This window comes from Lissotriton helveticus, chromosome 5_1 (genome assembly GCF_964261635.1).
Source record: "Lissotriton helveticus chromosome 5_1, aLisHel1.1, whole genome shotgun sequence".
Classification (NCBI taxonomy): domain Eukaryota; kingdom Metazoa; phylum Chordata; class Amphibia; order Caudata; family Salamandridae; genus Lissotriton; species Lissotriton helveticus.
In genome coordinates, this window is record NC_136065.1 from 1,295,138,991 (window position 1) to 1,295,162,958 (window position 23,968).

Consider the following 23,968-nt stretch of genomic DNA (forward strand, 5'->3'; position numbering starts at 1 on the left):
GGATCGCTCCTTTTATACAAAATTAACTCATAGGACAACATGGTACACAAAAGTTTACAACCTGGTTCCCATAATTATCCCCCAGAGGGGTCGCTTTGGTCACTTTGGTACACATAAGGTCCGGAACATAAGTGCGGAAACATTTGGCGGTTCCCAACTGTAAAAACCCATCTTCCCAACATTAGTGAATTCCAATCGGCAGTAAAACAGATCGAAATAGGGACAAAGACAGGTGCAGAGGAAGATGGAGACAGTGGGGGATTGAAAAGAGTGTAAAAGGGGAGGTATCGGGAAACACGAGATACAGGCATCAAAGGGACGTGCCTAATGAGATGCACGGCTGAGACAATAAACCGGACGGCAAGATGGGCCTCGAGCGGGGCCATCTGCCTTACAGTATCATCCCCCTCATCGTAAAAGATATTTACAAAGTACATGTGTCTTCCACAAATATCCTGAGAGTCCCAGGGTGACGAAGCGGACAGTGTCCGTTCGCTGGCTACTTGAGGGCAAGAGACAAAATGGATGCTGTATCTAAGATGGAACCCGTGGGTACAGATGAAAAACTCACATATCAAATGAACGGTTTAAGTTAACACAGCGAAACTGCGCACACTTACTAAACTCGTCATTTGCGGTTCTTAGATACCAGACTCGACCATATTCGTGCGAGTCGAAAACATCACTTAAAATTGTCACGGAACCTCAATCATGTAGAGTCATTTATGTACTTCAACTCTCACTTATACTGCTTTTTACATATGTAGTTACTTGGACATGTACCACTGAGACATCCATTCACTCACCAACACACCCATACACACACTCATGCACCCATACAGCTGTTTCCACATGCACTCTTGAACCCATAAACCCAGTGAATCAACCACTCACACAGCAATGCATAGTCACACACCTCCCACACACCCACAAACACACTCAGTCTCCCAAAAAATACTCAGACAACACTCAATAACCTACATAGACTCTCCTGTAGGTCCTGACCAACCCATACAGCAGCTTGCACAACAACAGACAGACCGATAGAGACATTCACACAGTTTAGTCACTAACCCATGCATTCAGTAAGACACATTTAATCACTCACTTATACAGTCAGTCACCACCTACTAAATCCTCCATCCAGGCACTTATACACCCACTCATTCTTCAATACACCTGGGAATATATATAAAACATATTTAAACTTTACAGAAACACAGTCACTGGATGATGTCATCAGTGATGTCATTTGGGATGTCCTCAGTGATGTCCCTGAGTCATGTCATGAATGATGTAATATGTGACATCATGAGCAGTGCATTGTGGGTGCCCGAGTTATAGTTAGATGAACTAACTATGACGGTGGAATTTCTATGGTTTTATAAGAGTTATGTTATATTATGTTATTTAGGCTTTAAACCACACTTATACCCAAGGGTGTCCTGGCACTAAGTGGTATCCCTCTGCATCTGGACTAATCTGTGAACAACCACGTTTTCAACCCCTTCCTGAAAGAGAGGAGATCCGTGGAGTTTCTAAGACGCATTGGAAGCTTGTTCCAGGCATTAGTTGCATCTAGAAAAATAAAACTTCCACCCCAGTTGGCCTTTTTTTACCCTTGGTACAATCACTCGCTTTACTTCCGTAGAGCGCAACACTCTACCAGGAACATACCATTGAAGGTGCTTTCTTAGATATTCCAGGCCACTGCCCATCAGGGACTTAAAAACCATGCATAGTGCTTTAAATTGGGCCCGTTGTTTAATAGGGTGCCAGTGAAGGTATTGCAGGCTGTTTCTGACTGATGTAAACCTTTGAATGCCCGTTAGCAGCCTAGCTGCGGCATTCTGTACCATCTGGAGTCTGCTGAGATGTTTCTTTTAAATATTCAGCTACAGGCACCCTTAATCCAGTTTTCATAGGCCACCGTGGCCTCCTCAACATTATGGGGAGACTCTGGCCGTATATTTCAGGATCTTCTCTAACTCCGAGCTGTTAATATTTTTCCAAACACAAATGGCTATCTACTCCATAGGGTTTGGTTTGGAAGGGTTAGTTGGGGTCTGAAAAACAGAAAAAATAATGGCGGCATAATCGGTCCAGGGGAGAGGCAGGACCTCCAACAGGGATAGACTGGTGGAATTCGTAGAAATTCCATCGAGAGTGTGCCCGGCCACATGTGTTAGGCCTTCTACCCGCTGCTCGAGATTCCCTCCCATCATAATTGCCGTCAATCTTGAGGTATCCAAATCCGTGGCGTCCTCAAGATGAATATTAAAATCCCCCAGCATTGTGAAAGATTTGGCACATAGCCCTTCCACCGACAGAGACCCAATTGAATCAAGAAATCCACCTCTAGGGCCCGGTAAATAAGCATAGCTTTGAAAGTCTCTTGAGGGGAGGGCCGCACACTAACTGACAGCGCTTCGTAGGCTGGGTTAGAGGCTGTCGCCAAAGAGGGCTCTAGGGTGAGTGAAATGTCCAGCTAAATAGATAGAGAGAGAGAGTCCAAAATGAACTACTGGACCTCGTTTTAACAAACAAATGTATTTGAGGCCTTACTCCATACTCTGCATACTCTGATGCAGAAAGAGTTTTTAAAATGTGATAAAATCACTGGTATTAACATTTTTCAGAAGCCTTGTGATTCCAGTGAACGGCTGTCACAGGCCAGCAGTAGCACCCCACAGCTTCAGATTCCAGTACTGATCCCCATCTGCCACTTTAAAGGCAGATCAATAGCTTGGCCACAGTTAGATATCGAAGGGCGTTTACAAATGATTGCTGTCATTACAGTAAAAAATTGCCCCATGTCCATTAAAGGTAGTATGGCCGTGAATGTTAGCCGTTAGACCTTTTATGGTTTTTTTTTGGTTAACTCTCCTATTGTTTTGAAAGTTTTTGTTGATTGTACTAAACTAACAAGGGTGAGCCAGGGATCCGTCACAGAAACCTGTTTTTGGCGGTAACTATGTTTGGGCCTTGAGAGCTCAGTCAGACCTAACATCAAGATTGTGACTTTTCTCCCCCATAGTTTAACAATATATATAGCAGATAATTATTTGAATATCCAAGGTGCCTTCTTGCCAATTAAAAATATTATCCATGGCTCCTTTCCATTTTCAATTAAAAGTTCTTTTTTGGACAGGGTGCAGCATTGTGGGCAGCCAGAGAGGGAAAATGCACTTTGAGAGAAACCGTAGGCATGACATCAGTATATCTTTTTTAATAACATATTGTATTGATTTTGCAAATTTTACAAAGTTCAACAAGTAACACAACTTCGGCCACAGGGCCACCCATTTGAGCACTAGAGATGCATGTCCCATACCTCAACCCTACATAAAAGCGTAGACAGACATAGACAGAACCTCTTATCCATACATTGCATCTGTATCAGTCGAAGGAGCCTCTATACTGAGTACAGGCACCCATATCAACTCAGATTTCTGTGGGACCCCATGCTTTATACACCAATTTCTCCGTAGCCTCACAGGGGTCCATACCCCTGACCTACTCTTGCAATAGCGGTGCACTCTGGCCCATCCAATGCCTTGTCAGATTCCTCTTGCCCACCATATATGCTGTGCAAAAAGGGCTCACAAGGCGCACTGCTTCCCCAAGGGGTCCTTACACCCCAACAACATGGCCTTGAGGTCAATGGCCAGTGGCCGGCCAACCACCCACCCAATCCAGTTGGTAACTTCTCGCCAGAGACCCTAGGATATCGGACAAACCCACGGACAAACCCACAGAACATGGTTAACCCCTTCCATGCTCATGACGAGCTCAGCTCGTCATGCAGTACACTGCTCGTATGCTCATGACGAGCTTAGCTCGTCATGAACAATGGGAATAAATGAGTGCCAGCGCTGAGGGAGAATTGCTGTAGCATTGATGGTGTTAAGGGAGTGCAGGGAGTGGCTACACCTAAGACATTTAGGCCCTGGACTACGGACCATCGGTCAGAGCCTCTCCAGGGAGTAATAGAACTGGGGAAAGTGCATGAACTAAATCAAGTGACGTCAGATAGAGATAGCCAACATTCTGGGAGCCATTTTTGATCCCCCCACTCCTCAAGATACCTTATATCCTTCACCTACCTCGTCTTAAGGGATAACAAGGTATCCAACGTTTTAACAACCAATGACTTATAGAGATGAGAGATGCCTCTCCTACTCAAGCCCTCCTTCACCAGCCTATATTCTAAAGTATTAAACTCTGGGAGGGTGCCCAGCCAAACCCTATAGCTCTCCAAAGCATGGCACAGCTGAACACACCTAAGGAACTGCGAGGAGTACAACGGAAAGTTTGCCTCTAGCTCTTGGAATTATCTTATATGTCCTCCCTCCAGACATCCTCAAGCATGTATATTCCAACAAGATCCCAAGTCTGAAACGCCACAATCAGCAATCTGCAAGCCCGTTCAGGAGGATTCGGGACTGTGTTATGTAGCTTACATCTGAATAGGGACAGCATGAATAGTCTAGGTCGGAGGAAGTGCCATAAGGGGGGGAATAGTTTATATATTGCTGCTCGGATCGATGGTGCAGCCGCCAGGCATTGCCTATGCCTAGCTACTCCACCCTGGATCAAAGATGCATAGCATGTGTGACCCCCTGGGTGGACATCATGTCTGCCAGTGGATCTATGACTGCATTGAAGTCCCCCCAGTAGTGTAAACCCAGGTGTGGCCTCTGCTTGATGCTGGGCTACCACCGCAGACGTCCGTCCCAGAAGTTGCAGAGGAGCATACACACTCCCCAGCTTCCATGCTACACTATAAAGTATCCGGGGCTGGATCACAATCTCCCATAGGGGTATGTAATGAAGTCACGCACCACCAGCTGAAACGTTCTCCTAAGCAGAATGGCCACCCTCCCGGACTCTTTCGTATAACTCAAGTGATAAACTCTGTAGTACCATGATGACCCAAGAACAAACAATTGGTGCCACCTGGCATAAGCCAGAACCTCCTCTCATTTTGTCTTGTCATTGAGGCCATTCTCATTCAAGGTAACTCTAGTGTTTTACCTGTGGGGCCTATGACTGAGTCTGTACCCAGTTCAACCTACAAGACCAACAGTACTCCTATGTATGACCGGAATGGTGCAGGGCCCGTCGAATCTTCTGAAACACACAACACTGAAATAAACCCACACAACAAACCACATGGGATGCTTCAACTGGTGGAAGCCTTTCACTCCCCTTACCCTCACCCTACACTTTCCCTGTGAAGTATCTGTAGTCCAACTAAAAAAGCAACTAGTCCCTCCCCAAAAACCAACAAAGAGCAGGGGGTAAGCTTTCTAGGCCCCCAACAGTTGCTGTACGTGAGCACGTTGTGCCCACCAATTGAGCCTCCCAGAGCACCCAGAAAGCCTTGGTAGGCCCCCCAATACCCTCTTCTCCCCATCATGTTGACCTCGATCTCAAGCATTTCAGGCAGAATGGGGTTACCAACCAATGACTTATAGAGATAAGAGATGCCTCTCCTACTCAAGCCCTCCTTCACCAGCTTATATTCCAAAGGATTAAACTCTGGGAGGGTGCCCAGCCAAACCCTATAGCTCTCCAAAGCGTGGCACAGCTGAAGACACCTAAGGAACTGCGAGGAGTACAACGGAAAGTTTGCCTATTGGAATTATCTTATATGTCGCTCCCTCCAGACATCTTCAAGCATGGATATCCCAACAAGGTCCCAAGTGTGAAATGCCACAATCAGCAATCTGCGAGCCCGTTCAGGAGGATTCGGGACTGTGTTATGTAGCTTACATCTGAATAGGGACAGCAGGATAGGTGCATCCGTCTGTTCCTCCTGGTGCGGTGAGGCAACTGCTGCCATGCAGAGGTGGTTGATTCAGTGAATGGAGTAGCAGGCAGTCCAGGATCCCCAGGCCTGAAGGTCAGGTGCTCTTCCACCCAGGCCCAAGCACTCTCCGGAGTATCGAAGAAAAGGGTTCAATCATTGTGGATGACTTTCAGGCAGAGGGAATCACAGCATGTATTGTATTTGATTGGCCCTAAGCTATTCCTTGACAGCTTGAAAGGTGTGATGTTTCTGCTGTACCCTGTTCTGCTGTACCCTCAGGGTATAGTTCGGGGAGAGCATAACCTGCCCCCCTCACTGTAGCCTTCCACGATTTCCGGCCTTCCTAAGAATCGCGTCTCTATCAACAAAGTTGAGGAGCCTGGCTATTATCGGCCTCGAAGGTCCCAGGAGGTGGCCTGGCCGCAAGGGACCGTTGCGCTCACTTCACCAAAAGTAGGTGGACAACACCCCTATGGGGACCCAGGAATGGATCCAGTCTGCAATGAAAGCGGTGGGCCTGAGACCCTCAGCACCCTCTGGGCCTTCCACCACCCGAATATTGTTATGTCTCGACCTGCCTTCCGCATCTTCTGCCCTGGCCTCCAGGAGGCCCACTCTATGCTGGAGGGCAGCTAACATGGTGAGGAAGGTCTTTGCTTTGTCCTCAACAACCGACAGCTGCCCTTCCACTTCTGAGATCCTCTCCACTGCATTCCATAGATCTTGCTGGAGGGGAGGCAGGTCAACAAGGAGCTACCGGATCTTCCCCGCCAACAAGGACCGGGAATCATGAATAGCCTACAGAATAGATGCTGTAGAGTCCAGCTGGGCACCTACCGGTGATGGCCAGTCTCTAACGCCGTCCTTCTATCCCACAGTGGGCCAGGTGAATTTGACAATTTGACCCTGAGCAGGGAGAACCCCCTTGTCCTTGCCCATAGCACCACTCCTGGCCTCTCTGTCCTTCTATGAGCAATCAGTGAGGGCCTCAGCATCCTTGCTCACTTTCTGTACACCGGGGCGAGAGGGGAGAAAGAAAGAAGGATGCACCTGACCTGATGCCCCAGAGACACCAATGTTCTCTCGTCATCACCCCCTAAGGTGGTCCCTCCACTCCAGTAGCCAGGAATTGTCCAGGTACTAACCCCGCCACTCACCTCAGGACCTCCCCGCCGGGGGCCAAGACTGCCACTCCAGCTGTGGGGGCCAATCAATTTGCATTCTTTCCACAATTGGCCACAGCAACACCCAGTGGCGGATGATGCCCCAGTCCCAATCCAAGGCTCCAGGTCAGTCATGGGCCCTTGCCGTCTCTCCAGATTCACACCGTCTCTCGCTGGGGCCCCCACTCACCGCTCTCCCCTCATTGCCGGCCAAGCCCTCGAGGGCACACGACCATGATGTCCGAATGTACGCCCCTTCTCCATGATCCTCCTTGGGACTCGAGGCACTTCACTACTGCCGTCACACCCTGGAGTCCAGCACTGCCGCCTAGTCACTGATGGCATGCCCAGTCCACTCCCTGTGGGGTCACACCTGCTGCTTGCCTCACTTAAGGGTGGGGGGCCAAGCCCCGCCAGGCCTCGTTGCCACCACACTTCACAGAAGGGCCCCAAATCCCTCAGGCCTCATTCCCAGGAGGGGCTCCTCCACCTTTACCTACTGCTCCAAATCTCTGGGGGGTCCCCCTCACTGCTAGCCCCATGACCGGAGCTGCAACCTGCCCTTTGCGCCACACCTGGGGATCCTGCTGCAGTCACCTCTCTGCGACCTCTTTTGCGCTGCTCACCTCACATTGCTTCAGCCCGGCGCCTTGGCTCCAGCACTACCACCAACACGACCACAGGCCAGAAAAGCAGCTCAATTGTTGTCAGGCTAGAAGGGAACTCTGCACCATCAGAGCAGCTTCTAGAGGGTGGCGCCATGTTACACATCCAAACCCTCATCCTATTGGATGAGGGTTTTTTTGTTGGTGGAGCAAGGTCACTGTATCTAAACAGCTGCCTCCAGTTTATTTAATATTTGACTCAAAGCAACATCCATCAAGAAATATTTAATGAGCTTCCTTTGGAATTATTTTGATTAAACTGTTGCCACCATCAACAAATCTATAAACTAGCAAACATTCTGGGTTCTCAGACATTATTGTCATCCCTGGATTTATTGTTAATTTTGGTGTAAAAAAGTTTTCTAAACATAAGTGTATTACAGTAAAAGCAGCGGTCAGAAGCGTTTGAAGTGAAAAGAAAAATAGAAGTACAGTGGAGCAAAGTGTTTAAGGGTTCAGCAGTGGGAAGATGGGGCCTCCCCTTATTAAGATCATTTGGGAACATATGGCCTACTCTCTCCTTTATAATTTGTAGCAAATACAAGTGGTAAAGATTCCCAATGAGCACAGATGTATCTAAGTGATGACTGAGTCCCCTAACATTGCCATAAACACAGACATCAACACCCCTCATTTCCCCCCAACTAATACACAACAACCCATTCAAAAGACCACTTTAAGAAGGCAAACCAGCTGGAAACACTGCACTGTTCATTATAACTCAAAGACCACTGTGGGACCTATCTGGTAAAGGTAAGGGAAAGTGGAGATACTAGGTGAGAATGCAATAAAATTAAATTGGGAGACAGCCCACTCCACAACAAATCTATGTCCCTTCCCCAAAGGAGAACCATCCTCAGCTCATCCTGCTCAAGACAAGTTGGTAATCTCTGTCCTGGAGGAACAAACCGACTGCTGACATTATATCCACAAAAGATGGACACTCATTCCATTAAAGCACTGGAAGATTCATCTTGTCTAAAGATGCACCTGTTCCTTCAGCATTCAATCTTCAGTTTGTATTGAAACCGAAAAAGAGCTAAGTCCACATGCGGACAATTTCTGTTTCATCTCCAATGGTGACCTCTTCTGTTACTGGGTGCCAGGGTTCAAGTCGAAGAAAGGCAATACAGCTTTTCTTGGAATTGTAGCTTGTAGCTCTCTGGCTCTCACTTCTGGTGAGTGTTGATCTATCATGCCCTTAGCACTTGTTAGGGCACCATTCTTATGATCCTTGTGGTGCTCCTGAAGGCTCTTTGCACCAAATGCAGATCAGACTGTCTGTGTGGCTCCTGCATGAACTCCAACTCTTTCTGAATCTCAGACACTGGTGTACCACAGTGAGCAATGACGGCATGCACAACACTATCAAGAGGGCATCCCTCCTCAAATTATCCAACTCCTCAACCCACGTTTCTAACTTCAGTATGGATCCAATAGCACTGACAATTAAGGAAATCAACACCTACAACTCCTGCATGAGATTGTGGTCTTTGTCAATTATTGGTCCAACCCAGGACATGATTGGTTAGGCTTTCTGATTTTCAAAGCTTTCACCGATATCACCATAGTCTTTACAGTGAAATATGCATCTCATTTATTCAATGAAATAGAGTCCTTTAAAGAAGTCCTTCCTTGTCTTTCTCTTTTCAGACCTCATCTCTTACCATGTCTTCTGTATCACTTAGAGGAATCCAGGGGACCCCTGCCTTTCACCAATTGACCTTGCATATTAGTAGGAATCAGGTCACTCACCTGAGCTACTTGATGCACACCTCGAGGTCTGCTAACGAGGTCGAGACCCAGGACCACCACTGAAAATATGCAGGTTTCGCTTTTTTCTGATAGAAGTCAGGGTAAATTGAGAAGGGAGAACTCGTGCAGTTCTGCCATTGAAGCAGCACTCCTTCTAGCTTCAGCGTTATCAAAGACAGCGTACTCTTCGGGGCGTGGCTTGCGCGCCGCTGCATCATGGCGAGTCGCGCTTGAGCTCCAGGGCGATTGAGGTCCGTTGGGAGCTTTTATCTGCATTCTGAGAGCCCCTCTTCAGTGGGACACCTCTCCTTGACGGCGGAATATGCAGGGAGCAGTTTAACTTTGTTTCCGGCGGATTTCAGCTGAAACTGAGTGCTTTCCTGACGGGCTGAAGGGACGCTCGGTCTTTTGACGGGCGGCCGCCATTTTGCCCGCCTGTGACGGAGATCGGCATTTCTCCTCAGAAGCGGCACACTGATACATTCTTGTCGGTTCAGCAGGAAAGCTGGGACAATTATCCTCCAGTGTCTGTATTTGGTAACTTTTAGCTTTTTTTCTTCTTTTTTCTTGTTTTTGTGCTTTTTGGCTGGTTATTTTGTTGCTGATGCTTTGGCCACCTCAGTGCAGTGTTCTGAAGTTTGCGCTGCATTTTCCTTACGCTGAGTGACTCTGCTTTGGCCTTTTGTTATATACAAGGCTCTTTTATGTCATTCCTGAGAGCATATTACATATAAGTCCGCTTCTGCTGCTTATTTAGCTTTGTTGCGCTCAAGCCACCTTCTTCCTTGATTTTTGGTGTGGAATACGCACTTTTTTCTTCATCAAGTGGTTGTTTATTTTTCCTTGTGGCTGTTGCTTCATGGCTGCAACTATGGGTCGTTCCTCAACGACTAAAGACTCGAAAGATGCTGGTGCCTCTCTTAAACGTCTTAAACAACTGTCTCCTACGCCTGAGTCTTCTCAGCCTGATACCAATTCCACTCTTGACGCAATATTAACGCGCCTTAAGGAGGTTCATGATATTGCGCAGTCAACAAAGACTAACACAGATTTACTGCAAGTGGAGGTATCTGCTATCAGAAATGACTTTAAGGCCCTTTCTATTCGTGTTTCAGCCACGGAGACACGTATCAGTGGTGCAGAGGATAACATGCAGAAACAATCCAGGTCTCTCATCCACTTAGAGCGCTCAATGGCGGCATTGCGAAAGGATCTCACTGAGCAGGAGGACCGGAATCGTAGATCTAATCTCCGTATTTTTGGTTTGCCGGAGGATGCAGAGAAATCATCTTCTTCTATGATTGATTTCTTATATCAATGGATCCCTTCTACTCTACAAATTTCATTCCAAAAAGACTTTGAAATAGAAAGGGCACATCGTGTCCCCACTTTTCGCTCTAAATCTGCAACACAGCCAAGAGCGATTATTTTTAAGCCACTGCGTCATCAACATACGGAGCAAATTCTTGCTCACATGCGGAAGGTTAAGTCTGTCTCCTGGGAGGGCCATCGAATTTCAATTTCTCAGGACTTCGCCAGAGACACAGTCATAAGAAGGAAGGGCTTCCTCAATCTTCGAAAACGTCTCTCTGAGATGAACATTCCCTTTTCCTTCTCTGGTCCTTCGAAATTTCGCATTACCTTCAAGGGTCGTTCCAGAATTTTTGATGAACCGGCAGATCTCGCCTCCTTTTTGGACAATCAGATGGAAATACAGATGGAGATTCAACGGGCGACTACAATGGATCCTGGTGCTTCGGGCACTTAAAGTGTAGACTTATGTCTCCTTTGTTCTCTCCTCTTTTTCGGATGGCTTGACTCCAATTTGCCTTGTTTTTTAGTGGTGGCTTTATCTTCCTTGTTTGTTGATATATTTGTGTTGTTTGTGTTTTGGCTCTACTAATGGTATTTTTTGATCTCTCTTATCTATCTCTTTCTCTGACTGATGTTTTTTCTTTTTTTTCTCCCTCTCCTTATATAACATAGTGGTTTTTTTTCTTTGTTGTGTGTAGTCCTACGTTTTGTTTTCTTTTTCTTCTCTCTTTTGGTTACTAGTAGCTTGATTGTTGGTTGTCATTTACTGTTACTATTTCATTGATTGTTTACTCTTTTTTACCATTTTAGAGTGTCTACGTTTCAATTCCAAGTTTTTGCCTTATTTGAAGAGTATTCCTTCCTTTTTACACTGAATGCCTTTAGATAGTTTTATCCCTAAGCTGGTATTTACAATATATTTAGATTGCTTTTCTTTAAGGTTTATCTCTTTTCTAGTAGCTTCACTCCCTTTTCTAGTTGTTCCATAGCTTTATGGCCTACACTGTTTTCTGGCTCTTACATGTATATGTTGATTAGGTTATGCGTTCTGCCTATATAACATTTTATTTTCTCCTTGATGGATAATCCTCTCCTTTGCTATTCGACGCTAGCCTTACAACATGCCTTACTATCATACGGTTATGTTTATCTATTCACTATTTGTTTTTATGTTCTCCTGATTCTCTATTGCATGCTACCAGGCTTGTGTACTCTAAGGAATGCTGATATATGGATTCTTATGCGCTGTGTTTTTGCCTCTGTACTGTATTCCTGTCTAGAGTAGTTATTAGTACTGATGATTTCAAGTTCTTCTTTATTTAGAACTCTTTTCCATGCTTTTTCTACCCAGATATCTGCTTTCTTTCTATTTACTCTCTCTTACACTTTCACAAATGTATGCTTTTATATAATGTTTATATTCTTGATGCTTCTTCCACGTATTTGTTCTATTTAATATCTGTTTCATGAACTGTTTTTTCATTGGGGCTGATTATACTGCATTTTATTCTCCTTATGACGGTTTCCTTGATCCCCCTTCTTCACGTTCCCCCGAGTATGAATTTGGTCTTTTTCAGACCTCCCCTCTTTGCTTTTCTCCCCCTTCTTCTCTATTTTTCTAGCTATCTCTTTGCTTTTCTTGCTCCTTGGACTTCTTCATTGGCCTTCCTTTTTTCATTGTTTTTGTGCGGTGTTTGGAGGTTTGTCACTAATATGTTTGCTCCTATATTATCATCTATGTCTTTCTTTTTTGTTCTTCTACATGGTTTATGCCTGGTTTAAATGTATTATCCCTTAATGTTAAGGGTTTAAATCACCCAGTTAAGAGGTCAAAAATTTTGGACTACTGCAAATCTCTCGCTTCAGATCTTGTGCTTTTACAGGAGACAAAGGTCTCGGGTAGGGAGGCCCTATTCTTGAAGAAGGAGTGGGTTTCGGATGTTGCCTGTTCTGATGCATGTGGTAAAAGGAATGGGGTTATTACGCTGATTTCTAAGAAATCTGGTTTGTCTCTTATTTCTTCCGAACAGGACACAGAGGGTCGTTGGCTATTGTCTAAGTTATCTGATGGTAATGTTGATATCTTTGTCATGAATATTTATGCCCCCAATAAAGATGATCCGATGTTTTGGAAATTAGTAACCAAAAAATTACATGACACTCCTCACTCTGGTAATCTTATTGTGGGTGGAGATTTTAATTTACCAATGGATCCACTTCTCGATAGAAATTCTGCCTTTCATTTTCGTCCCCCGAAGGCGCATAAACAAATGACTAATATGTGTTCTCTCCTTCATCTTCAAGATGTATGGCGTTTGTTTAATCCCACTGGCAGTGATTTTTCCTTTTTCTCTTCCCCTCATTCTACTTTCTCCCGTATTGACTATCTTCTGGTACACTCCTCTCTTCTTCAATCCTCCTCCTCTCCTCTTATTCATCCTATTTTGATTTCCGATCATGCCGCAATTTCTTTTACGTTGTCGTCCTTTGCTCCCACGACGAGGTCACGCTCATGGAGACTGAATACAGAAATTCTGTATGATGAATCCCAGGTGTCTGAGTTTTCTGAGGAAATTCAGAATTTTTTTCTTGAAAATGAAGGATCAGTAGAGTCCCCGGTGGTGCTCTGGGATTCTTTTAAATGTACGTTTCGCGGTCACGTCATTAAATGTATGTCAAAGAGGAATGCTGTTATTAAGAAAGAACTCACAGATTTAGCTAGTGAGATTAAAACACAAGAATCTCTTTTTCGTCATTCCAAAGATAAATCCTGTTTGCAGTCCATTAAACAATTGAAATATAAGTATAATTCTATTGTCACCAAGAGAGCTCATATTGGCCTCCAAGCTCAAAAATCTAAGGCGCTCTTATTAAAAAATCGGGCTGGTAAGATTCTTGCGGCCACATTAAAATTTCAAGAATCTTCTCGTATGTCTTCACGGATTTCTTCTATTAATGATCATACGGGGTCTAGGAAATTCCAGACTGAGGAGATTCTTGAAGTATTCCGTGATTTTTATAAGAACTTATATACTCCCTCTGATCAGGCCTCCTTTGAGCAATGTCAAGAATTTTTGCAAACAATTCCCATAAAATCAGTATCTGTGGAAGACAGTTCCTCTTTGAATGGTCCAATTACCTCTGACGAAATTACCGCTGCTATTAAAGATACCCGTTCTGGGAAAGCACCAGGTCCTGATGGATACCCTATTCTGTTTTACAAAACCTTTCTTCCGATACTTGTCCCCAAATTGCAATCTGTTTTTGATGCGTTCATTAAGGATGGTTCGGTCTCTGGTTCTTCCGCCAATGCTACAATTGTAGTGATTCCAAAAGAGGGAAAAGACCATTCTGACCCCAAAAATTTTCGCCCAATTTCGTTGCTCAATATGGAAGCTAAGATCTTTGCGAAGATCTTAGCTAAGCGTCTAGAATCCTTTATTCCTCATCTGATCCATCCCTCGCAAACAGGTTTTGTTAAGGGGCGTCTGGCGCGTGACAATATTCGAACGTTCTGCCATATTCTTGGATCGGCCAAGCGCTCTCAACTTCCGGCCGCAGCCTTGGCACTGGATGCTGAAAAGGCCTTTGATAAGGTTTCTTGGCCTTTCCTGCGTGCTGTTTTATGTGCTCATAACCTTGGAGACTCTTTCATTCAAATGGTTATGTCTCTCTACTCTTCACCTAGAGCTAATATACGGGTTAATGGGGCTACTTCATCCTTTTTTAATCTTCGCCAAGGGACTAGGCAAGGCTGTCCTCTATCCCCCCTTTTATTCTTGCTATCCATTGATCCTCTTCTCAGGATGATTGACCGTCACCCTGATATTAAAGGTTTTTCTTTTGGTCCTCATTGTATTAAAACAGCCGCCTATGCGGATGATGTTCTTATTTTTTCTGACGATATTACACTAGCCATGCCTGCTCTTTCTGACACAATTTCACTCTTTTCCAAGGTTTCTGGCTACACCCTAAATAGGGATAAAACTGAGATGTTCCCTTTGAATGCGTACTGTTTCTCTCACCATATGGGTTCTGCGGGCTTCAAATGGCAATCTAAACAATAAAAATATTTGGGTATTTATTTTTGTTCTTCCCTTTCTGCTACCGCCTCCTACAATGAGTCTCAAACCATTATTAAAGTGCGGCATCTGTTGGAAACCTGGTCTCCAAAGCACATTTCTTGGTGGGGCCGTCTGCAAACGATTAAAATGATGATTACCCCTATCATTAACTTTGTCTCCTCTATGCTCCCGGTTAATCTCTCTGCATCCTTCTTTCATGAAATTGATGTTATTACGTCTAAATTCTTATGGAATGGTAAAAGGGCTTGACTTGCCTATAAATTTTTACGTCAACCCTGTGACAGGGGGGGTTGTAACCTTCCTAACTGGGAAAAATACCAAATTGCTTTTTTGGCATCTCCCTTATGGTTCTCTTCTCCTTCTGTTCATGTTCCCTCTTGGCTGTTAATAGAACAATCTTTGGCCGCTCCTCTGCCGACTGCTTCTTTTATGACTACGAATACCCTTTCTATCCACTTCTCCCGATCCATTATTCTGGATACTATCGCGGCGGTTCGGAAGATTGATAAGAAGGTGGCGGTTCCACTTCATAAAACCAGATGGTCGTCTATTTGGCGGAATTCTAGAATCAAGATCAATATTGACCCTGCTATGGTGACTTATTGGGCTGGTAAAGGTTTATCGCTTGTTAAACAGCTCTATGATGCTCAAGATCAACCTCTTCCTTTTTCCTCCTTAGCGAGCCAATTTGCGTTATCTAACTTGGACTTTTATACTTTCCTTAAAATTAAGGTGGCTCTTGCTAAGCTGCGTCTACATCCCTCCTCCCCCACAGTTACCCTCTTCCAACTGTGGGTTCGGTCTAGCCATGTGGCCTCCAAAATTTATAAATTCTTGTCATCTTCTCTACTGCCTACTTCGACTGTCGCTCAGCGTAAATGGTTACTTCATTTTGATCATACTCTCACTCATCATATCTCTGCTGACACCTGGCAGCTTATTGGTAAGCTTTCTCTACGTAATAAAATTGCCCCTTCACTCCTACAGTCTAAATTCTTCTCTTTGAATCTCCTTCATTGGACTCCTAGTCGTTTGCATTCGCTCAATCTTAAAGAAGATGACTTGTGTTGGAGTTGTGGGTTGCTACCTGGTGATTTCCAACATATGTTCTTTGGTTGTTCCCTTCTCCAACCCTTTTGGGACCTCATTCATAAACACCTTATGCTTATATTTGGTATTCAGTTCCAACTTTCTTTTCCATTAATTCTCTTAGGTCCGTTAGCCTCCCCGGTCCCTCTCCCTTTGGATCCCATGGAGTTGCAATTGATGGACCTGTTGTTGACTATTGCTGTGAAAATTATTCTCATGGAATGGAAGTCTTTTTCTTCAATTTCATACCATACTTGGTGGGCTTGGGTTTCCTTTTTACGAAGTGCTCATACTTCTGTTAATCGTGCTCATCTTACTCCTTCCATATCGGCGGGTGTGTGGTATGCTTTAGACTCCTACATGGATTCAGCCTCGCAAGGGTTGGTTGCGCAATTTCCCTTTGATATGCCTGATTAATTTCTGTTTTCTCCGTTTAGGAAGGCTCTAAGGAAGTCCTTTTTCTCCTGCTCTCCTTTCTGTCTTTTTCTCCTCCTCCTTTTTCCTTCCTTTCCTTCTCTATCCTTTTCTTCTTTTTCTCTGTTCTCTTTCTTCTCTACCTTCTCATATCCTTCCCTTCTTTTTTCCCACAAATATAACCTGATGGTGTTACCATAGTTACGTATGTCTACTGATTTTTAATTTCTATTCTTTAATTGACTTTTTATCTGATTTTAGTAGACCGCATATATTGATGTATGCTTCGCATTATTTGTTTTTTTTTTATACTCATATGTTGCTTGTAGTTTTTTGTAGTTTTCTGATTACAGTGGTATCACTACTGTTTGTATCTTATTTCCTTATGTTCTCCTTAACATAATAAATATTTTGAAATGAAAAAAAAGACAGCGTACTCTTCTCCGTTTCAGCCAATTCCGACAGTCTAACTGTGCTTTCGAGAGAAAGAACAGCAGCTGAGAAGGACCAGTCACAGAGCCCCAGGAAACTGAAGCCATTTTGGATTCTGGTCGGCCCAGTCCTTCAGATAAACCAAAAAGAATGGTATTTTATAATTGGTGACACACTATGTACTAATCATTTTTTCCCAGTAAAATAGTTTTTATATTAGAATCTTTCCAGAATTTTGCATACATTTTTTTTTACCTTGGAAGGCACATGTAAGTTGAGAATTTGTAGAACTTCCATTAGTTTGCAGATACCGTTTGAAAACTCCGGTCTCTTCCTAATGCTCAGAATGAGGAAGATCAAAGTCTATCCAAGCCTTTCAGAGTGAGTAATAAGCTTTGTGGAAGGCCCATTTCCCTGGAGAGCAAGCAAAATATTTTGCGTGTATGGTAATTAAATCATAAATGTCATGTTGTTAATAACTTACAGCACGACATTTGAGGGGCAATCTGAACACTAATTATCTTTATACGAAGATCTATCAGTTCACGTACTGATAACAGGATGTTGTCACACTATACAAACAACACACAAGTGAAGTCAACCCGAATCATGAGGGAACACGCCCTCCTCAGTTTCGTTCAAGCAGGCGATCCCTAATGGAATACTTCCGTTCAGCCCCTGTCATCTGCAAGCATGTTGCATGTCTCTCAGATGGACTTGTACATTGAACAGTAAAAGCATAGGTCGGACTTGCAGTGATGTCATCTGCCATGTGTTTGCTGTTTACAGGGTCTCTGTGATCTCACCAGTTTAATCTTAGGCTTGAGTCGTCCCCAGATCTACATCAAAGTGCTTTGTGGTCTGAGGTTGGGTATACTCTTCTAGATCGCTGTTGTGGTCATGGTGGATATTTCCATCTATGCGTGTGATAGGGCTTTCTCTCCTTTCCTGATCTCTGGTCATTGTTCGTGTCTTCCCCATGTCACAGGAGGGTTATGTATTCCATGCCTGTATCTTCTTGCATGGATTGGTTAAGAAGTTCTAATGCGTAGATTTTGAACACTGAAGCATTGCAGAGTGTCCCCACCCCGTCGATCTTCACTGACAATTAGAAATATCGCAGATTCTATTCACGTTGGCTTCTGTTGGCTACAAAACAACAGACTGCTGTGTGAACTCCAGCTCACAGTGCCATAACTGTGTTGAACAGACAGCTTTAAACAGTGTTGTGAATTGAGTTTGGGCCTCTATTTGGATGGAGGTCAAATTGGCTCTGCTGCAACAATGAATGTTGCCCACTAATCACTTTTCCAATTACATTTTACTTGTTTTGTGTTTGATTGTTAGCCATAAAATGCATCATCGTGATGCACTATAGCAACGCCACTTCTTTAGCAACAGTACCAAGGTCATCATTAATACCTACAAAATCCATTCTACATTCTGCAGCGTATTTGATATCTGTAATGAAAAAAGTCTAACCATATCTCAACTTTCTTAACATAATTTCACTTGCTTCCTCTAGAAGCAAGAATACAATTTAATTAGTGTACATTCATTGTCCTCCTGCGTGTTATTCTCTCCACCTCAGAATTTTTCTAGACCTAATTACATCCTCCTTGAATTATTTGGCTCCAATTTCAAGTCTTTTCATCTCTCCCCATACTTGCATTCCACATTACTCCTGCCCCTTCACATAAACTCTTTGGGTCACAATTATTTCGTTTTGCGACTCACAAATTGCTATTTTTTTAGACTTGCAATTAGCGAGTTGCAAAATGGAATGTACAAAACGGTCTCAGACACTCTTTACGATTCCCAAATGGGTCGCAAGGGACCTGCCTCCTTAATATTCATGAGGCAGGTTGCAATTTGAGACCCATTAAGAATGGCCGGCAGTCACAGGGCTGGTGGACTGCTGGGGTCAGCACACCACCATGTCTGTGACTGCTTTTGCTTTTTCAATAAAATAAAACGTTTCTGTTGAATTTTTTAAGAGTCCCAGTGCCTGCTCTTAAATAACATATTTGCTGGCAATTACATAGGGGAAGGGGTCCCCTGAAGACCCATTCTCGTTTGCGACTGGCTTATCACCTACTTTAAGTAGGCAGTAAACTGCCACATTCCGTTCGTAATACATCGTAAATCCCCCAGCGACTTGCTATTAGGAAGGGACGCCCTTGACAGGCCCCTTCCTAATAGTGACTGGCAATTTTGTGAGTTGGTAAAGGTTACTGATTCCCAAAATAGAGCTGATACAAGTTACAGGCCGTTTTAGCGGTTGCAAAATGCCTGATTCGGTGTTTGTGACCGCTAAAAACCTACATACACCTGGCTCTTTGTACCTTTCCATTTGAGGTATTCCCAACTCATGTTGCCCCTTATTCCATTCTCCTAAACCATCGCCCTTATACTTTCCCCATTATTCATTCATTTCAATTTCTCCACTTTCAATCCACTGCAACATCAGCCTGTTGTGTTTTTAATTCCAAAATATGTCAAAACCTAATAAAGATAATACCTAATATGTGCTGTGATCCAGGAAGCACAGTCGCTGACTTTGCGGTGGGTTGAGTTTCCACCGTCATGGATTACAATCGATTTTTTGCAACTTTAACAGTAGTGTCCAATAGTCCAAGTGAAATAGAACAATAACCTGAACAGCGGTGCCGAGATCATCAGGATGAACCTGGGGGTTATGGTTTTTTTAGAGCATTATGTGAGAGGCTTTTGGTGCTGTAGAAGTGTGGGCAACTTGTATGCTCCAAGTAAAAAAAATCATCAATCATTTGTTAAGACCTTGTCTAAGAAATGCATTTTTCTCTCTGCTATTATCACAGAGGTACTATAGTCCCACAATGCCTTGGGATTAGGCAATCGTGAGACTAAAATGGACAACAGAGTGACAGAAATAGTATTAGAAGAAGGGGATTGAGAACCAAAAAACACAAAAGATAATAACTAAAATGTTAATACAGAGGCACGTTGTGCATGCCTCTGGACGAAGAAGAACATTCAATTAATGCTTGGCCATAGAATGAGACCCTTTCTTCGAGGAACCAAATTCTCACACCTTCTTGAGTGAGACCCACCTTATGATCCCTTTTGTGGGAACAAGGTTAGCAGGTAAAGAGGACCCTTATAATGCTTCTGCGGTTTTGTTCTGAGTTGATTTTTCTTTATAAACAAATGACGGACAGTCTGTCAGTCTTAGACGTGATACAAGTGAATAATGTTGAGTTTGAGTTTTGTTACATTGTGTATTTATAAAAACGATCCTATTTGAAAGACTAGGGACCTAATTCAGCACTGCTACTAGCACAGCAATAACATTTTTAGTTCTAAAAATAATCTAATAAATCACAAATCCAGATTTGACAATGCGCTGACACTTCAACTGGAAAACATAAAGGAATGCCAATTCACCAATACTCGCTTTTAAATTGACAAAGAATGTCTATAGACACTTATGCATTTTATTTTCTGGAATGCATCTTAGTGTGAGAGCCAAAAAAACACCTTGCCTATTGGTCTTTAAAATCCTAATAAGGTTTAACCATTGTTACTTGATCCACATTTCTTTTTGCAAATTAGAATGGCACACCATTGTCATTTGATACCATATGCTGTTGGTGAGAAGTGATGCCACTTTCTCTTGTAATGCATATCAGTCATATCTACATTTGATGCTATAGTCACTGGAAAGGAAAACCCAGTTGCTCAGAAGTTCAGGTTTTCTTAAGGAGGTGATTTGCCTTTTTAGTGGACATTTGAAAATGTCAATCTCTTAAATGTTTCATAACATGAAGTTTGACTTTTATCTGCACTCGTAGGAATGCCAAACAATACTTTTGCAAGGAAATATTTTTCATTTCTAGTAGAAATGACAAGCTTCCATGCTTTCTACATTCACCACTCAAAAAAGTGCATGATCGTCCCAGCAATGTTAGCCACATTCTTGAGGAGTCTATGCAAGATGTTATCTGCATGTGAAAAAGTAGATAATGTCCATAATTATGCTACTGACAGCTAATCTACAGCTCCTCTAATTGAAGATGAAACTAGTGTCCTCAGTCAGGCCACAGGCCTCAAATGGCTGTAACTATAAGGGGTTAATGCCAATACTACTTCAAGTCCCTGCAGTTTTCACTGGTGCTTTTGACCAAATATAATTGAACCACTTCTCGTTCCTGAGAAAATACTTAAAAATGGGAACAAACGACCTTCTGCCCCTTGGTTTACCCTGCAGCTCAGGGAAACCCGCCAAAACTGTAAGAGAGCTGAAAGAGCTTGGAGGAAGGAGTATAATCCTCTCGAGAAAATAACATTGAAAAATCTGACTAAATCCTACCACAAGTTGTTGTGGAAAGCGAAAAAAACCTATCTGGAACGGCGCATTGACGATTCAGGTAATTCCTGCAAGGAAATCTTTAAGATTGTCAAGGATTTCACGTCTCCTTCCTCAGGATCTCTTGCTCAATCACACTCTGAACCCTGGCTGATTGAATTGGCGCATTATTTTGTAGATAAAATAACATCTATCCAAGCCTCTCTTGCTGCGTACTCTGAACACACTCAGGCTGAACCACCAGAGGCCCTTTCCGCCTTACAATCTGTTCCAGCTCCCACTCTCTGGGAATTCCCTTCGCTGAGTCTGGCCTCTTCCTTAGACCTTCTTACAGGACTGAAATCAGGCTCCCCACTCGATCCCTGTCCTGTGTCATGCCTCAATAAAATAGCCCCAGTTCTAAATGTCCTCATCAATTCCATCCTCAACTCCTCATTGTCTTCTGGTGTAGTCCCGCGGGTTTGGAAGTGTGCTCTCATTCTTCCACTTCTCAAAAAACCAGCCCTTGATCCCATCGTACATGCCAACTATAGGCCAATCTCGCTTCTTCCTGCTCTAGCGAAGGTGGCCGAAAGACATGTGCACAGATCAATCTCAAATTTTATCGAAGAGAATCATCTGTTGCACTACACTCAATCCGGTTTTCGTGCTAACCATAGCACGGAGACCGCGCTACTTGAAGTCACCGTCGCTATTAGAGAGGTGTTGGATGCGGGAGGAAAGGCCATGTTGGTTATGTTGGACTTGTCGGCGGCGTTCGACACCGTTCCCCATGAGACCCTCCTAACACGACTCTGGGAGTGTGGTCTTCGGGGGACGGTGTGGAACTGGCTGAAATCTTTCCTAGCCGGCCGTCGACAAACGATCTGGGCGCCCCCTCACTCCGCCGCAATGGCACCTCTGGAAGTAGGGGTCCCTCAGGGGTCTATTCTTAGCCCCCTGCTTTTTAACATCTTTTTGGCTTACGGCGCCCAGATCGTGTCCTATGCTGACGACACCCAGCTCCTGTTTACTTGTAACAGGAACGAGGTGTTCGACGGGGCTCGCATCAGAGGATGTTTAGAGGCAGTCTTTGGTTGGTTCCGGGGACGCGGCTTGAAATGCAACTCCGATAAATCGGAGTTGCTTTTCTTTGGCTGTGCCACCGAACCAAATTGGAAAAGCTGGTGGCCATCGGACTTGTTTCCACCTGCAAATGCAAGTGTCAAAGCCAAAAATCTTGGAATCATTGTAGACAATGACTTAACCTTTGGGCCTCAAATATCTTGCCTTACTGGGAAATGTTTCGGCATCCTTCGGATGCTTAGAAAATTTCTTCCCTTGATTTCAATCAATCATCGCAGGGTCATTGTCCAAGCACTAGTAGGGTCCAGACTGGACTATGCAAATGCCCTCTACTTGGGTCTCCCTAAATACCTTGAAAGGAGACTCCAGGTAGTCCAGAATTCGGCTGCTCGGGCCATCTATGGGCTTCCCAGACGCGCCAGTGCTTCTAACCTGTTAAAAGAACTACATTGGCTCCCAATAGCTAAGAGAGTCCTTTTTAAAAGCCTGACGTTGACCTACAAAGCCCTCCACGATACTGGCCCTTCCTATATTAGGAAACGTCTTGTCTCTTACAAACCCAACAGAGCCCTACGGTCCGCCTTCTTGTTTAAAATGGTAGTCCCGACCATTAAACGTGCTAGACAGGGCGGTCGTTCCTTCCATCACTTGGCTCCTCGTGCCTGGAATGAGCTCCCCCTTTCCCTTAGACAGATTCCCAGTCTTATGTCCTTTAGAAAGGCTTTAAAAACTTGGCTCTTTACTAGATAGGCCCCTTGCCTCTCCTTTTGATTCCTTAGTTATGTTGCCTCCTCGAAGGACCTCTTCGCCAAAGCGCCGGGACACTCCTTCTGGAGTAGCTGCCGCGCTATAGAAGAATCGGTTAACATAACATAACATAACCATCCACCTTTTGTCACAACCTTATAATGTAATTCATTGTGACCTGTAAAATGACATTTAAATTCTATTTTGTTTTCACCATTGTTGTAGCCCTAAAATGTTTAAAACACACTGTTTGCGACTAGTTTCCCTAAACATTCTGAAGGAGTATGCTCTAAGCTCTCTGTAAAATTAATTTAAATTAATGACTAGCTAAATAAAACTTCACCACAGTATATGGTCAGAATTAAGAAATTACACACTTTACAAATCAGTTTAAATTTTCTAGATTCACGCGAGGTCATCTTCGGTGAAATGTAGAACTGAATCCAAAACCCGTGTTGGGCGCAGTCTTTATTGGGACGTATCGGGGACAAAATGTAAAAGCTAGTTATCTGTAACAATATTTATTCAGTGAGAGTTTTCTCGCCAGAATCAATTTCTTTATTGGCTGGAAAGAATCATAGAAAGGCCTGAAAGTGTTTTCTCCTCTCCTTTTTAAAACATTGTTTCGAAAAAGTTTTAACACAACAGTACCCACTCTTTAATTTATGTTTATATGATGTGTGGGGTTCACTTTGGCTCAGAAAGATCAGTACCAGGAGCCATTTTAGCTCAGTTCTTTGTTCAGTTTTAAATATGCAGCTAACCTACAATCAAGAAGAGGGGTTTTAGTCTGCAGCAAGGGACCGTTCACAGATTCATAACCTCTAGCAAAGATACAACAGCAGAACTTCTGTTCTGAAAAATTAAGGGAATCAGTTCTTGCTTCCAAAGCCAAAGAGCAATGAGGGCAGAAGGCATGAACTGATTATCAAAATGCCACACTCTAGATATCAGCCAATGGAACAACATAAAAATGTAATCTATGTGGGGTCTCCAGTCTAGATGATTGTGCTCATGGAGTACCTAAAAAGGGAATGTGTTGCCTTTCAACTACACAACTTTATGCATTACACAAT